At 32.4% G+C, this 19,864-nt stretch overlaps 1 protein-coding gene across 2 annotated transcripts in view; it reads right to left on the bottom strand.

Annotated features, from left to right (window-relative positions):
- LOC111042146 (cytoplasmic polyadenylation element-binding protein 2) overlaps positions 1-19,864 on the bottom strand; it is a 70,644-nt gene that overhangs the window by 33,498 nt on the left and 17,282 nt on the right. The window lies entirely within an intron of this gene.

Below are 19,864 nucleotides of genomic sequence, written 5' to 3'. Positions count from 1 at the left end.
TGTACAATTAAGATTTAATTAAGAACTAATAAATGGGAAAATAATAATACAATAGACAATTAACATAGGAGGTCATGTGGACGTCCACGCTTGAGACGGCGTATTGGAGGAGGGACACTTAGGTTGTAGTATTTAGCGCTGCTAGCAGACTGTAAGTGGTTGAAGAAGTTGATTGTTAGTTTCTTTATATAATCAGTTATAGACGGTAGTTGGAAGTCTGTGTGCAGTGCAGCATTACGTATGAACCATGGGGCGTTAGATATTGTCCTGAGGACTTTAGATTGAAATATTTGTATCTTGTGTATATGGGTCTTAGCACAATTTCCCCACACAGGGACTGCATATAAAAGTAGTGGTCGTAAAATTTGTTTGTATAGCAAAATGGAACATTTCCAGCTTAGCGATGATTGTCGGTTTAACAATGGATAAAGTATCTTTAGTCTCTGATAGCCTTGTTGAAGTTTAGAGGTGATGTGTGGGTTCCAAGTTAGTTTCCTGTCTAATATTACGCCAAGATATTTTATGCTAGGTGACCAGGGAATGTTATTGCCGTACAGTTTTAAATTTCCGGGAGTTTTGGGGCGACGATTAGTGAAAAGGACTGCTGTGCTTTTTTGAGGGTTCAGTTTTATTTTCCATTTATCTCCCCATTTTTGGATGTCATTCAGGTGGTCTTGGATATTTTTTGTCACTGTTTCAACGTCTGTAGAGCTTGAATATATTGCGCTGTCGTCGGCATAAAGTGCTATTTCCGTATTAATCGATGTAGGAAAGTCCGAAACATATAGGTTAAAAAGTAACGGAGAAATTTTTGAACCTTGAGGTACACCTGCATTTATAATTTTTATTTGTGAAGTAGTATCGTTAATTTTGACTTTAAAACAACGAGCAGTGAGGTAGGATTTAATTAGATTGTAAATAGCATTTGGTGTGTTTAACATTTTTAGTTTATATAAGAGTCCGTCATGCCAGACCCGATCAAAAGCTTGGGCTACATCTAAAAAGGCTGCACCTGTATGTTGTTTTTTTTCGTAACCATCGCTTATATGTTCTGTTAGACGTAGGAGTTGTTGGGTAGTTGAATGATTTGATTTGAATCCGAATTGGAAATGCGGAATAGCATTTATTGCATTTAAATAATTGGTGAGCCTGGAATGTATAATTTTTTCAAAAATTTTTGAAACTGATGACAGTAAACTAATAGGTCTGTAGTTACGCGGATCAGTGTTATCTTTGCCTGGTTTTTTGACCATGATGATTGTGGCCAGTTTCCATTCCTTAGGAAAATATCCAATTTTTATTAGGGAGTTGAATAATATGGCTAAATAAGTAATTGCTTTCCTAGGAATATTTTTTAGGATATCATTAGTAATTAGATCGTGACCGGGTGATTTTCTTTTTGGTAATTTTTTTATTATATCTAAAATTTCGTTTGGACAAGAGTAAGGTAAAATATTTTGTGGAAAAATATTGGGCTCACATAGTTTTTGTTTGACCAGATTGTCTGTAGAGTTTTCAATTGCAGAATTGTTTAAAGTGAAAATATTTTCAAGAGTGTGGGCAAACAGTTCACATTTTTCCGAGTCAGTATTTTGGTAAGTACCACTCGCTTTTAAAGGGGGGATTTCATTTGAGTTTGGTTTAATTAATCTTTTAGTCGCTGCCCATAGATTTGAGTCTGCTGGGTGTATAGCAGATAAGTATTTTTGATAACTGTTAATTCTATGTTCTTCTAGTTGTCTTTTAACCTCTTTCGTTAAATAATTTAATTTTTTTCGATCAAGTGGTTGTCTGTACAATTGCCAGAGTCTTCTGGTTTGGTGTTTTGATTTGATTAATTTTACAATGTTGAGGGGAAGTTGATTAGGACTATAATTTATTACCGTATTTTTTTTTTCTGAGCATTCTTCGGCCGCTTGACATATGATTTCACGTAAATGTGTTACTGCAGTGTCTGCGCTGTTAGTATTTAATATATTTTTAGGAATAATTAGATTTGTTGTGATGTGTTGTTTGAATTGTTGCCAATCTGCTTTACCGGTGATGAGTTTGCGAGTAGGAGTTGAGAACGATAAGGACGCATCTAATGTAATTTTAACAGGTAAATGGTCCGAGTCGAGTTCGAAAAGTGGTTCTTGGTGCAAAGAAAAACGAATTGATTTTAGTATAATTACATCTAAAATATCAGGACTTCTACTTTGATCATATGGATAGTATGTGGGTGTGTCTGGAGCTGACAGTATCGCAGGATTGCTTGCAAGGTATTTATAAAGTTTACGTCCATTAGCGTTTATGGATTTACAATTCCAAGTTGTATGCTTACAATTTAGGTCACCTACTAAAAAAATTTTTTGATAGCTATTTATATACTACTATATAGTGTTAATTAAATGCCTATTCGTTTTAACACACCTTCGGTGAGTAAATAAATGTTTAAAAAAAAAACCAGAGAGCTCGCTCTTCTATAGAAAGTATCCGCTGATCATTAAATGGGTCAATGTGATGGATGTCCTAAATTTGTAGTCATGATAAATCATTGTCTACGAAAAACGATTTTGAGCGAAGAACGAGGATAGATTAACATCTATTTCTAGTAAGGCCTGTTTCACACGTGTAAGCTGCAGCGGGATACCCAATTATGAAGAATTTCCACTTTTTACCTCAGAAAATACTATATTATATAGATAACATCTTCTACCAGAACCCACCATAATCAGTGTTGAAGATTTGTTTTGGATTTAAAATCTAAAACGATTATTTAGGAGTCATGGCGGTTTTTAATTTTGTTTGTAATAATTTATTTATAAATATATACAAATCTAATTTGCATATTGTGTATATATTTAGGACATCGTACATATGTAAATGTAATTCTAGTTGAACAGTAGTAATAATCAAAATAGTAATAGAGAAATTATATAGTTCCAACTTCCACAGTGAAGGTTTAGTGTTGCGGTGGAATATTAAAAAAAACCCCTTCTCAGATTTACATCAGTATTGTTATAACTGAGTTGGTTTTGTCAGACAAGGTAATAAAATTAATAGTAGAAAATAAAATAAAAAATATATACAAGCTGACTCTCGGGGGGTTGTTTGGTGCGCTTCTCGTCGGCGTATAATATCCGCAGCCATCCACGGTGAACAAATTTACAATTTTAATGGCCAAGTGCCACTTGAGACGTATTCAACGAAAAAGAGTGGAAAACTCGCAGAAATCCCGATATGTATCTCTGTGGACGAGACGACGATACAAACGAGAGGTGAACTGCAGACGTTATTTTAAAACAAACCTATATCATAATATATTATACATATCTCGCATTTTTCAATACCCAGTCGACGTCATTAAGACAGCGTCAAAAGCTGCAGCGGCAGTATCCTCTATACAGTATACATATACATATTATATAAACGTATATATATTATAGCATTATACTGTGCTACACACCCACACACACGAGCGAATTATAGATACGAAACCGGCAAAACTTGGAACACCGCGTTTGTATAATCGCCATGCAGATCATTTATCAAATCCCAACATTTTCATGGTTTCACTTTAAACCTTTTGTCTTACTCAGCTCTCTCGCTAGATACGAACGGCGGAGTGGCGGCGGGCGGGCTCGAAAAGCCATTAGTTAACGCGGCAGGGTCTGTTTTTTTTTCACTTTTCCTTTCCCTCCCTCCCCCCTCGCGATGTTGTTGTTATTCCATCTCTTACGCCGCAGACAGACGACACTTGGGCGCAGCAGCATCAACTGTAGAACATTTGTACTACTCTTCGCTTCGCATATACTCACACACACCGCCAACGAGAGCGCACACAATAAAATATACGCGATGTATAGGTATACTGTTATACATATACCTCTCGAAACCGAAAACGAACCTTTTGTTTTCCGGACGAATCGATTTTTTAAAATTACTCGACAGAAACGTCCGCCATTATAGTCGCGTATAACATTCACGCACACTACTCCATACAGTTCGTATATATAGTGGAGGCATACTACACACACACACACACACACACACACACACACACACACATCAGCTAGTAGGTGCAGACACTAACTATAATACACGTGCATATATCATATATAGGACGCGGACACAATGGGCGCGCATACGTTTCGTCCAACCCTGTATAGGGTGGGTGCGTGTGGGTATGTATTTGTGCAGAAAATGTATGCTACTATACTGTGATACCACCACAGCAAAGTCGGTGAGAATAATAACGGAGATTTATTATCGGGAAAAGAAATAAAGTACGAAACAGCCGAATGGCATTATTCGAAACGTTTCTCTCTCCCTCTCCCAGACTGGAAACAGATGAGGAACGACTACGACAACGAGAGGTACGGTACATGTATGTTATGTATACGTGTGTATGAGCGTGTGAGTCTGTAGTGTGAGGTGTTGCAGCGAGAGAGACAATAAGCAAGTATCTTCAGTACACGTATATTATTACGTGTGTAAGCGCACTCGTGAAAACAAAACATGAAAAAAAGCTATGAAGGAAAACTAGAGGGAAAAAAATCCACCCGCAATCGAGTTACGACCTATTTTGTACGCCGACACACACACACACACACACACACATACTCACGTCGGTTTTTCCGGCGGTTATAATTAAATTCCTGCGGGGACGGCGAGGTCCCCAGGGGACTCGCCGCCAGACGTTTACGACGGGGCGGCGATAGTCGCAAACGTTCAAAAAGCTCCACCGAGTAATTTTTAACGCGCGCGTACGACAGGACGGAGAGATACTTGGAAAAGGCGTGACGGGGGGGGGGGGGGGAGGAGACGGTGATAGGGTAGGATAGGGAGAGAGTACAGACGGCGTTTCACGGGCTTCTGACCCCGCGCGAAAACTGTGCCACGAACGACGCCACGGTTTTACGCCGCGCGCACTATTGACTTTTCCGATACGATTTTCCAGCTATTCCGTGCGTCGTGTTTTTAACCACCTCGTCACCCGTCGCGTATATTATTTTTCCGATAAATTACTATAAAAATATACATATAACGATATAAGCCGCTGCGCATTGAGGCGGCGGTGGTGTCTGCAGTCCGACGAGAATCCATCGCGACTATAAATAATACGAGACTATAATGCTGAGGGTCGCTCGAGCAATCACTGAACGTTTAATGAATCAATATAGTGACCTAATGATCCCTTTAACATGATTTAGTGGACCATGATGATGATCGGTCCATTAAATTTTAGTGAACCGTTAAAGTAATCAATTTTTTATACAAAATATATTATAACGAAATCATAGAAACAAATATGAGTTATCGGTTTTGTCTCTCCGACACGGACAATTTTTTAGTGGCATATTATTATTATTTTTCATGCGCACGATTTGCCGCGCAATCTCGTGACATCGCTTTATTCACTATCGACTCGCCAATATAATGATAAAATTATTAAAAAATTCCAATTTTCTTTTTCCACGCCGAAGACATGTCTCACCGTCGCGTCGGTTTGCAACAGTGTTTTGATATTGATATACATACTGCTCTGTGATATTATTACATTCTTTCAACGGGTTTACTTTACAGAAATTCCACGTACTCATATTTGTCATTTTTGAGCTCGTGACGCTATATTTGCACATAGAGGTACCTACAAGTATACGAGTTAAGAGCTCCTCCAGGTTAGATGAAAATTATGTAATTGTTAGAAAATGGAAAATTGAAATTTTAAGAACCATAAACTTTGATTATTACATAATATTATATTATATAGGTTTATTAATAATTAAAATATGTGCATTTTATTCATATTAAACGGTAGGACGGTAGGTAAATATTCGATATTAGACAACAAGTAGGTAAGGTTATAAGATTTATGGTGTAGATATAGAAATAGATGAGTGTATACGACGGTACATAGGCACACAGATAACAGAATAAAAACCATATAATCGACACGAGCTTAATATGAACAGAAATTTGACTTGTGTTACAGACTGATAACATTGGATTTATATTTGAGAAAGTATCGTTATATATATGAGTAATAATTTGAACATAAAATGAACATAGCTATATGGACTAACGTGAAGGTGGCCGTGACTCTGTAACAAAATACATCTGAAATCGGTACTTTTACCATATATTATTCTTACATTCTTTCTGACCTGCCTGGGCACTAGGATATCTACATGATAATGATGGTGGTGACCGAAATCGTTATCACGAAAATATAAATTAGGAAGTATCACGGTTATCTACTTAGTAGATAACCCCGTGGTAAGTACATTTCCTACGTTTATCTTCTCCTAATTTTATTCCATTATATTTTGTAATAAAAGCAGTAATCGTACAGTGGCTTTCTCGGTAAATCGTATTATATATTTCCCTATTTATAAACCTATATATATAATATGTATGCATTATACATTGATAACTTAAATATAACTCTTATAATATCCTACACTGACGACTACAATACGGATATAATATAACTATATGTATTATTTCACAAATTCCACAACTGTTATAAGCTGATATTAATTATCAAATTGGTTAATGCAAGTTGTGTATACAACCAGTGCAACGATAAGTCAATTTATTTGAGTATATTATTATAGTTTCTGCTCTCATAATCTTAACTTTGTGAGTCCTTGACATATAATAATATGACACTTACAACGGGTTATTGTGTAGGTAACACACTTATTATTCTAGGTGTTTACTTTTTTAAATAATTACAACATATTATATAGTATTATATACACTATAAATCGCATATTTATAAGCAACAATTTTTTCGGAATATTTCGATGTATATTAATGGAATTTCGAACTAGTTGTTAATTAGTTATAAGCACTTAAATGTTTAATGAGTGACTGGGGTACACCACAAAGTGTTGTCTATAGTTGTAGACGTCTAATATAGTTAGTACTCAAAATACAATCATATACAAACTTTAAATAAGTACATTATATCTAATTAACTACTCGTTTCAAATTAAATTTGTATACATTGAAATACTCCAGGAAAAGTTATTTGAGGAATATGATATTAAAAATGTGAAAAATAATTGTATTTCCAATTGTATACAAAACAATTTAAAAAAAAACATCAAAAGATTTTGAAATATTAAGTCTTATACTCTTATATGTTCAACGTAAGATCAAAAACAAAATATATCCGGTTATAGTTGGTTTTTCAGGTTATTATGCTTTACAAAATGTCTTAGTGTCGATGGTATACTGCTTATAGTAGTTACAATTCCCAATAATCCACATTTTTTTCTTTTCTTATAACATGAACATTAAAACCCTTAAAGGTTCTTCGGAAAATTTTAAAACAATAACGTTAACATCAAAACAAATACAACTGAGAAAATAGTTGTTCGCCAACTTATATTAGACAATAATGCCGATAACCATTGCTAAGATGATCCAGTTATCATAATTAGATTTACGTTAATTTCATTTTGTATTCAGCCCACAGAAAATCTAATCAAATAAAGTATATGAAAGTGGGCTTCAATACTTCGTCAAATACAATGAACACACATTCTATACATTGTTATCATACACCTAACAATTTTATAATTACTCGGTAAATCTGGTGTAAGTCATAACACAACGAACTGCGGACGTCATATATTTTGGAAACATAGTACAAAATAAAATTATAATGACATTATTATTTGATAAATACTAAAACATATTCGCCCAAATGACAAACAATCAGTTAAAACCACATCCAGTAATAATTCACGAGCTTGTATTACTTTATGGAAAAATTTTAATTGAGTATATATAGGTGTATACTATAATATACATGATAAAATATTTAAAACGTTTAAATTAATTAACAATGACAACAAAAATTAAATTAAAAACATATTTTATCAAAAAAAAAAAAACTGTGGTAGGTATTTATATACCTGTATGAAACACCAAATTTTATTTTATGTTATTATTCCAGCAAGTTTTGTCACATAAAATGAAACGTGAGTGAACAGTTGCTATTGGCAATGGCCGATTTTTTTTTCTAGTTAAATAAAGAACTCCCATGTTGTTTGAACAGTTATTTTTTCGAAGCTCTGAATACTTGCGTCACTATTTGGTGGGTCCTGTTTGCTTTTATGACAAATGAAAAGAGTAAAGTACGCTAAATATATTTTTCAAAATAAGCTATACATATACACTAATGGATGGTGGTTTGAAAAAAAAAAAATAATAATAAAAAATAAAAACGTCACAGAATGGGATTGTTCTCTACCCTTATACTCTTAAAGTATTTGATTACTTAACTGTACATTTATTATTTTCTGTATCCGAATATAAAATGCCAAATGGAAAAATAAATTATGGTTCATGAAGCAAAACCGCCAAACGTAACCTAATAAAATATTATTCGAGTCAAGCATAATGTGAGCCATACTGTTACAGCGAAAGCGTCGACTTCTAGGCGTGCAGAATTTATTTTTTTCTATCGATAAATTATTGTACTACGTATATAATGTAAATGCGAGCAGTTGACTGTGATCGTGATGTCTGCTTATATTCGGGTATACCTATAGGTATGTATTATTATGGACGCGATAGTAAAAAAGAAAAACATTTTTTATTGTCAACGATAAGAGATCAAAATCTCGCCATGTCGTATAATATTATCAAAACACGCGCGTGCGCATAATATAATATAATATTATGCGAATAGCAGGCTGCTGTTTCATTCGGTTCAATAATCAATAACGCGCCTACCTGGTATAAGTTACAATGTGTAAACACGACAACGGTTAACGTACGGTGTGGCTGCATCTATAAAAGTTATATACATTTATTATAGTACCATCAGGTCATGAAATCGATATTTTTTTATAATGATATTCAACATAATTATTAATTTAATGATATCGAAAAAAATTTAAATCGACCATTTATACTAAAATAATTTTAAGTTACCTATGTACGTAATTTTATAATTTTCATATACAAATCGATTTAAAATTTAAAATTCAACAGGTCAGCTATACCTACTTACTACATATTTCGATTTCTTAGGTCCGTTTCACAGCGGCCGCGTGTTTTGACAAACGAACGATGACAGCGGCTTCTCGTGGGTAAAAATCAAAATTCCAAACGTCAAATGTAAATGATATTTTGGATCGAAGAAAAAAAAATGTTGTGTAAAATATAATTACAAATCAGAAAACGATTACATCAAGATATTGTGCAAAAACATAAATATCATCATACGGTTACAAAATCGACATATTATTTTAAATTTAAATAATACGAATATAAAATCGTTGAACAAAATTGAAATTAAGACTGAACGATTTAATTTCGATCAAAAGCCTTATACATAATATATTATCTTTTTATGGGGTATAACTTCAAAATATAATATAACGTGACGACGATAATATAATAACAGCAACTATATAGCAAACCTACGTATAGTGTAGTACGATATGAATTACGATGGTCAGTAAATAAACCATCCGGACGTTTATACTATGTACATGTGGTTAGGTATAATTTATATAAATCAGCAGCGACCACACGTTCGTACAATGTATGATTCGGACGCTTCGCCCGGATGACGTTTGCGGTACACGACAAAATGACGTGGGTAAAAGTGTATAATATTATAGTTGTTGGGTTTTAAATTTTAAACGAATATTATGTACATCTGGATTTCTAAACAATAAATAATGCCGAGTGGACAATATCGAATTTGCGCTCTGACCCTGCGAGACAGGGCATCATATTAATCAAACCGTTTTTACTGAATGTATTTTTATTTTATACTATCCATTTAGGTTTATGCGTCTCTTCAGAGATCCGATCCCGTATATTAAACAACCCTTATAGCACGAAAACTTGTATACCGTGTTGTTTGGTAATGGGTTTTTTAATGTGAAATATTAGATAATTTGTATACTTTTTTAAAGATATTCTCTTGATTAAAGATACCGTATACAAACGAGTTTAATTTTATGACAATTTAGGAGAAATGACGAGTCATGTTGTAATATTAACTTACCGTACAAAAATTATTAAGATTTTATGCATCGTAACATAAATACAAATAAAATTAGTTCAACGTTAACAATAAATCGAGTTTCAAAAGATTACAGAAATTACTGAATTCAAATGTTGGCAATTTATTAAATAGTATTTTTGGACGTCGCAACTCGAAGAATATAGTAATAATTGTGGATATGAATCAAATAATTTATATGGTTTATAGTTACAATAAAATAAATTTATTGTTAGGTAACATATTATTTTAATTTGTTTGATTTAATACATTTTTTGTATAAAATTTAACAATAAGATTGGATCAGTGAAAAATGTATTGTTCAATTATAAGTTTCAAAACTACATTTTCAGCATACTTCTATAATTGGCAATATAATTATGAGTTATAAATTACAATCAAAATACGATTCATAAAAAATGATGGGCTTCGGTATTTTTATTAAAAATATTTTTTTAACATTTTAAAATTATTAAAACGAATTTGAGTTATGGACTGTTGAACTGCATACATAAAAAAAAAATAGTCAACAAAATGTCATCAACTACATAAATTGTTCAATTAGTTTATCGAATTTCACAGTGTGGTGTCTTGCTGACATCCCTATTCCTTATACACTTATATGCACCGATAAATGCGAGAGAAAATACTTCCATTAGATACAACTTGGGATGTGGTCGGATTGAGTTTGCTCTGCTGGAGCGTGATGAATTTTATTTTTTATACATTTTTTTCTCCTGGTAATGGGTCGTCGTACAACGTGACGGCTGCGGAAACGCCCAAACGCACAAAGTTCACTATACTGTAAATAGGGTGGGTGGGGAAGTGATGATAGAGGAAGAGTGTGAGAGACTGCGTGAGAAAGGAGAGAAGAGGTAGAAGTGATAACAGAGCGAGGGCGCGAGTTGAACGAATAATATCTCTTTCTACACTATTTACACTATACTTCCGTTAAGTTCTTTTCTTCTCTTTCCGAGACCCGCAGACTACAATTCAACGAAGAGAACAAAATATAGACAGTTTTCATTTGAACTTACATAATCGACCAGCATGCAGATGCAGCAGCCGTCAGACGAAACAAAGGCAAAAAAATAAATATTCTTGACGACGTCCAAGATAAGGCTCAATGAATGTTGAGATTCACTTGAACGATTGTTAAGTGTGTATAGATATAGGTCGGTTATATACGCACATCGTGCATGGGAATAACAAACAACATAATATTATACTATTCTGCAACACCACGCCATGATAATTCATTATAAATATATTACGTTAAATACGGATCCGTTGTTAAATATCATGAATTCAAATAACTACATGTCAACCATATATAATGTGCACTTTAAGTTTTAACTCGTATACTATACGAACAGTAGATGCCATTTAGATTTAACACTAATATACGCGTGACATGACATAAGAAAAACTATTTAATGAACTTAATGATACAATTAGATTACAATTATCATTTTTTTTTTTTAAGAATTCTTACATTTTTGTTGCTATTATGTGAAAAAAAATGAGAAAGATGAAACGCTGTCATTGTGAAATTAATTTAATATTCAAAATTAAACAAAAATATTTTATTAAAAAAGAAGGCGTAATGTCATAAAGTTATAACAAAAGTCACATGCAAATTTAAAATGTCAAAATTAAAGGTGCCCCTCCTTTTCATTTTAATTTAGTGCGGCCGTTCTTGGTGTGGTTTCCTGTGTCTGGCTGGTTGCACTAATGATTGCGCCTGGTTGCGTCTGCTCAAAAACAGTCAAAGCGAATTATGAAGAAATGCTGTGTGAAAAAAGTCTACGATTAAAAGGATGAACGAGATTTTACATAATTTTAAAGTTGACTTGTAGATTTGTTTTGAATTTTTATCGCAATTTTGAAAATTATTTTTCATGCATAAATGTATGTTGTTGACTAAAGTAAACTTAAAGCAAACGATTTGATTTTTGAATAATTAAGTAATCATGCGGTTCAATAAACAACTGATTAATTAATAAATTCAAAACAAAAAGTGTTCTTTTTCAGCATAAAACCTTCGTACAATATTTTAAATTATATAATATTAACAATGAAATGTGCTTAACACGAATTGATTTGAAATGACTTCGCAACGCTGATAAATCGATAAAATACGTTTTTTTTTGTCCAACAATAATTATTTTGCAGAGCATATTATTTAAATTACCAGAAACTACACAATTCCCATAACAGTATTATAATATAATATAAATGTTTAATATATGGTTGGATTTAACAGGGGGGAAATGCACGGTTCGCCTGCAGCTAAGCCCTTATCCGATAGTCCTTTTTTAACGGAAATCGTATACGATATATTATGATATAATTATCATATATTATGATGTAATTCTGAAGAAAGATATTGATGATTTAAAAACATAAATGAAACATATTATTTATGGTTTGAATCTAAATTTTGTTATTAGTTTTTTTCGTTTATATTACATAGGTAATAGTTCAAACATGAAATTGATTAGTAGGTAGTTAAAATTCAGTATTATAATAAGTTCAAACATACTTTCAATAACACATCACCAACGTTTCGGTGTGATGATATTTAAGTTAATAATTGAAGAAAAAAGACATCACAATATATATCTTTTAATTAAGGGTTTGGACAAAAATTCGTTTGAAACGTTTTTCAGCCAGTCGTGGCTGTATGTATAACTACATATAAGGGTATATATGACAGTATTATTAATATTATATAATCATCTACCTCGCCACTGCACTGGTTACATACATAACATTCAGGTTACATATAGGTACGAGATTAAAATTGCGCAGATGCGTGGAGCTATGCGCGAAGCAAAGGAATTTTTTTCACAGATATGATATATATACGTACATACAAAATACCATTAAAGTCTAAAACGCTGGAGCATCGGATTATATACATATTAATATCGCGAGCTGTCCCACTGCCCTCGTTTTGGCATCGGCTTCCGAAGGGCTGCAGCCGTTCAGGCGGCAGCTATATATTATACATACATATTATATTTTATATAAACGTACATATATAATACACATGCATATTATTACACAGCATAATATAAACACCGTCGTTTAGCGTAATAATCTCGTAAATCGGTCGAAAAGCTGCGCGCACACCCTGCTTCTTCCCTAGTAGCCGGCCCGTTTAACTGCGAATTATTGTGACTTTATCGTCCGCCGACTACGCGCGAGCTCAATCCCCCCTGCTCTAGCCGCCCCCGACCATCGCGCGATACTCGTCCGGACGAATTTATGGCGCCCTCCAGGCCATTGCCGCCGACGCCATTGGCGAATACTGAAGGTCCAAAATGTACACTAAAATTCCGGCACGATAATAGTTGTAATATATATTATACATTTTATTATACACACACATATCTATATACCTGCAGGTTGATATCGACAAAACGGCATTCGCATAACAACAATAATATCATACATTTTTTTTCATATATATGTATATACAGAGTGATTCACAAAGCATCACCAACCACACTTTTTCATTTGATAATGAATTTATTTAAATTATGATAATTGCAGTTTTTAAATATATATTTTAAGTTCATAATATGTATTTTCGAACTCTTGAGATTTGTGTAACTACTACTACTACTAAGGAGTGTTTAATAATGTTAAATTGATGTAATATCGGACCTAACACTTATTATACTTGAACCAACCATATTTATAAGTTATAAATAAATGTTGATAGATTAATATTAATTACTAAAATTTTAAAACCGCCATAGCCCCATATATTTTTAAAATCTATTACCGTGTGCCTATAGTTAATTCTATACATGCATTATATGTATATATACTGAACAAAGTTAAATAACTCAAAAACCATTCATTCATATTTTGATTTCATCAAAATGTTCAGAATAACTATCCGCTAAATAATTTACAGAAGTTTTTTCATTTGAAAAACATAAATTTTTATTTTCGCATGACACGCCTTAAGTAGTACAAACATTATCGAGAATATGAAAAAATAGAATTTAAAAACATATATTATTTAAAAATTCCAAAAATCATATTTTGAATAGCTGCATATTATTAAATAAAATAAAAAAACAAATGCGAAAGCTTGGTCAATCACCATGTACATAAAATAATCATATAAGTTGTTTTTTTCGATTGCATTTATTTTCGCCTTCAGAATTCACTAATCACACACAACCGTGCACACTCATATACCCGGCATCATCAACGATGCACATGCAGATTAACGAACACATGATAAGCAATCTATGTTATACACACTGAATTAACTAGTATAATATTATTAGCATTGAGTACATTACTCTATTGTAGTAATTCGTAATCATTAGTATTGCATTTTTATTTGTTTTTATGTTTGTGATGTATTAGTCTCGCGATGATAATTTAGCGAGACACTTTTACGTTTAAAAACATTATTATAATTATTAGAAAATAAAAATAAAAAAATAAAAAACAATCGTTCAACCCATATTATATTATTAAGCATATTTGTAAGGCTTATAAGATTGTGATAAACACTAGAATAATAAGTAGGTATAGTTTATGATTTTAATGACCTGCAGGTTTGCAGACAAAAAAAACAGGTCGAATTAAAAATACACTGTATAACACCCATGGTATTATATTATAATATTATTTTAAACAATAATCTTACTCCAGGCGACAATAATACTTAATAACAATTAATTTTTCTACGACTCTTTTGAAGCAGTAGTAATTATAAAATTGTAGGTTACACGCATAACGAACGAGCGTATTTTGTTTTAAAAAGTCGTGAGACGATGTCCCAGATGGGACCAAAAAGGGCCGAAGCACACACACTATAACCGTGTTGTCCTACGACACGTTGAAACACGAAGACCTGGGGAGCAGCCATTTGTCACCATCGCCTGCATAGAATATTATTGTTTCCCAATGCGATTACCTTAATTAAAATTATTCACGGTAGTATAACGTAATAATAATGTGGACACTATACTGCAGCAGAGAGGTCAGAGTCCTCTAAATACAATAATTGACACATTTTGTTGTTTTTTTTCGAACGTTGTTTAGATAATAATATAGTAATACACATAAATAATAAATACATATACAACGTTATGAAAATAGTCGTTCGAATAATATACACGCCCAATTCCAGACAGTGTCATTTAATGCCATTCAATTTTAATCAGCACAGTACGTGGAACTACATAATTGCAAGGAAATTTTTAAAACACAAAAAATATTAACTTTTCAAAAAAAAAAGAGATGATTAAATTCTTTATAAATGTGTACAATTTTAATTTCAGTTTGTAATATAGAACGTATATATACATGTTTAAATTAAGTTATATACATCATCATTAATTATAAAATATAAAACCTCTAGGAAATTTTGCAAAAAAACATTTTTAAAATCCAATAATTTAGATGCTGAGCGGAGCGCTATTCGACTATCTATCGTGGTTTTCGGATTTTTTAAGTATAGGTACTTAAATATCATTTAAAAAGTGTCCTGTGGCGATCCAAACTGCATTTATACTAAAAACTGTTAAGCAGATGATTTTTTTTTACCATTTTATACATCTACTAAAACTCAAACAAATATTTTCTAGTCATTAAACTGTATGTACCAAGAATAACAGTCACTTACTCCTTAGTAATGGTTTTACATCAAACGTAAGACAGATATATTATATTTTAATCAGTTAGTACCTACTAATTATATGTACTCGGAATTTTTTTTACGAATTTACAATACAATTTTTAAGCTCAAACAGCCATCGTCGTATACAATATTGTGATTTGCAATTGTAGTGAAGGTATTTATCGTATATATTTTTAATTAAATCTAATTAAAAAAGGAAACAAAACAGTTGAATAAAATATAGATGGTACCTACGTAGGTAGTTAATTAACGACGAAGATTGTATATTAATATAAACGCATCTTCTTTGAAATATTGTAATCTAAAAAGGGTTTCACGGGACAGTTTCTTTTTACTCTTTAAAACAACGAATCCCCGATACAAAATAAAAAAACGCACTTTATGTTAATTGAAACTGTTTTCGGTGTAAGTTTGTCACTGGACATTTATTTTTAAGAGTTTCACGGCAAACGGAAATTAAAAGTGCGCGCGGGACAGGAAGTGTTGCTTCTCTGGGTTGTGTACATAAATATTTCGGATGCCATTATGGCGATGTTTATCAATGTTAATTAGACAAAGTAAAAAAAAAAAGATCATATATGGAACAACACTACATGGGACATAATTTATTATTATTGTAATATTATTTACGCACGACAACGACAGTTCAACTATACGGGGTCCGATGGGTCAGGACGGTCGGTCGTAAGCCGCTGGGCAACACAACTACTGTACAACTACTATCATAGTATATTATGATGTATTATTAATAGTTATACCAGGGTACATAATAATTTAAAATATTATGATTTCCGATTGCGGATTTTAATTACGACGAATAGTCGACGTGGTAGCCGTGGTTTTCGGTGTCATAATAGTACACGTGATAAATATTACATTATTTCACACACAATGTAAATTATAATAAAATAATACATCACGTCATGGCGACCAGTATGCGGTTTAACGCACAGCGAGCTAGTACATGGTACGTCTTCGTCGTCGCCGTCGCGTGAAAATATTATAATAATATTGTAACGTTATTGTATACATATTTTATTATTCGAACATGGGTACAGGCACGACCGTTAAAACCCCGCGGTATAATCAATTCATTCACGACGGTTGATTAACCACTTTGACCGTAACTAAACGGCTGTGAAACGGCAATCGTTATAAATATAATAATAATGACATACATATTAAATAAAACTCTCGCGCCGGGGAGGGTGATGGGGTGCGGCGCGGTGGCGTGTCAGTGCGTTTGCATATATATATATATATATACACGCCAACACAATAATAATATCGCAGTTGTTTTTATTTTTTTTTAACGATGGAAATTCGGATAAATATTATTTAAAACCGACGGCGACGAGCGCAAGAGCAGCAACCGGCGAAGGTTCGTTAGAAAATCGAAATCGCGCGTTCGCTGGGATCCGGCGATGAGTATGAAGAGGGGTTGCCGCCGCCGTCAAGCGAGGCGCGCCGGAGGAGGGAAAAAATGAATAATGCAAGACAGGCGACGTTCTCCCAGATTTATTCGTATTTTCGGCACACACACGCGCACACCCATATATATGCGAGTTTATGTGCGCCGTTTGAGGAAAAGTGTTTTGTCGGCTACGATGGGTCAAAAAGAGATTGATTCGAAAAGTCGCGTGCGTGCCGCGGCCTGGTTTGGCCGGTCCGTGGAAATACGTCTAAACAAATGACTTTGGAAAACTGTTGTTGGACGACGGTAATCGAATGTATAATAAAATATTTTATTATTACGTTTTAAAACTCTCGGTGCCTGCGCATCAGGGTTCGTCGAATGGGATGTTTCAGAGAATAATATATTATGTTGGTTTTTTAAACGAAAATATATCAGAATATCTATTTATCATAATATACGCGTATAAATCATATTAAGGCGACGACGGGACCTGCCAGCTACTACCCGTGACTTCACAGCGGTCACTGTACGAAGAATCGGTCAGATGCTGTACAGAATATTTAAACAAATACAAACCTGATTTAACTATTGCCATTGATTCGCATAAATTAAAGTGATAAAGTCATCGAAGGACATAACCGAGTACTACGTTTCATAACAATATTATAATAATATGATAATTGTCTCCGCGCAAGGTGTAAACAATTCACAGGGAAATGTTATAGGTGGTTACCCAATTATTTCGTATAAAACAATCTAGCCGAGTGCCACGGTACAATATACATGAAACATGAAATTATTAATTAAAAAATAACAAGAAACACTTCTAATTGTATGTTATTTAAGCAATAATAACTTAAGGTTTATTATAAAAATTAAAATTAAAAAATAAACAGAAAAAATGATCAAGTGGAAAGTACCTAAACGCAATTATTTAGGTATCAGAAAAACAAAAATCAACATAAAATTACCATTAGAGACATAAGCATCATAAAATATTTCTAAAATTAAAATGAATGTCTACATCAAGCTTACACTCAACATAATTATTAAATAATAATTTCAACTCTTTAAATGTCAACAATAAAATGACAAAAAATATATATAAAAAGGTGTATACAATTATATTAATGCTGTATTCTGTTACTTAATTTACAGAAGTATTCAAATAATAATACTGTTTTTAATTATTATTATAGGTATGTATTTATTTGGCGCAGTAAACGATTATATATAATTACATTTTAAACATCATTTAACTTTACTCAGTAAAAATTAATAACTGCAAAATGTAAACTACAGTTCAGAATAACGTTGTTGTTCACGTCAAAAATAATGAAAATCCTTTCGGTAAAGATTTTTTCACCTAAGTATGCATAAGGTATTTAGATACAGTGGAGGAGTGCTTGACAAGCCTACAAATACGTTTTGCAATGGATAAAGATTTTCTTAACGTAAGCAGATTTTCATGGTCGTTGTAGATGTGAAAAAATGTCATGCTTGTCACAAAATTTTCAACTCGGTAAAATACAAGTTATACATATAAAGAAAAATATAAAAAGCATTTACAGTATAGTAGTGTACGCAGAACATTTTTTTATTATTATAATTTTTTTGTTAAACTACATGTACTATAATAGCTGGGTACCTATGTAATACCTAGCTTTGGGCTACTTTTTATGTTCTAACTCTAGCGAAAAAATAACCAGTCATGACCTTAATAGCATAAGTACTTATATATTTCAAAAACTGATAAGATGAGTATGCAATGCAATTAACGACGAAACACTATTGGTTAGATAATGCATATATAAAAAAACTATTTAAACTATAATATAATAAAATTAATGATTCATAGAACATTCAGTACAGTAGCAATATAGATACGACTAAATAGTCTTTTTTTTTTAAGTTAGTTAAATATTTTTGAAATTGTTTTAAATAATTACGAGTACCACATAGGATATAATTGATAATATAAATTGGTAGGTAAAATTCAAATGAATATATGTTATTTTGATGTTTTTTATCGATACCAATGATATAGCGAACACGAACTATTAATCATAATCATTGTATGTATTATAATTAATAATGAATAAACGGTATATTGAAATAAATAAATAGTTTATACCTATGACCAATTAAAAACACATTATTTAAACAATAAACGAATGTGTTTCTAATTTGATTTAATTAAATCTCTCAACTCGCAAGTGTTTCATCAAAATATTTTGCCACGTATTAAAACTAATTAAAATTATCACCAAGCTAAGCCAAAAAAAAAAAACATAAACTTCATCGTAGAACTCGTCAGTCAGTCGAAAACAGTTCATTAATACTTCATCATATCGACGTGGCCTTCGGTGTATAATAATAAAAATGCAAGACGACGAATAAAAATGATTTAAATAAATCATTAATTGACGCATATACGAATAAAACGAGGGAGAAAAATGTGTAGAACGAAACTCGGAGAGATTGTACATTGGTACATGGATATTAATATAATGTATATTATAAATTATTATATATTAGGAGAACAATATTCGTTTAACTCGTATAGAGGGATTTTCAGGAGAGACAATATGTGTCAATTATAATTATATTTGACTGACGGCGGAGAAGTTCATTTTGTATCGTTAGCACGTATAATAATTGAGACCTTGTCAAAAAACAACATGATTTACAACTGGAAAATCTATTTACTGCTAAGCCAGTGACTTGTGATGATGATGATGATGTGCAT

Source organism: Myzus persicae, unplaced genomic scaffold (genome assembly GCF_001856785.1).
Source record: "Myzus persicae strain clone G006 unplaced genomic scaffold, MPER_G0061.0, whole genome shotgun sequence".
Taxonomy (NCBI): domain Eukaryota; kingdom Metazoa; phylum Arthropoda; class Insecta; order Hemiptera; family Aphididae; genus Myzus; species Myzus persicae.
The sequence above is the reverse complement of the archived record's forward strand: the minus strand, read 5'-3'. Positions and strand labels throughout refer to the sequence as shown.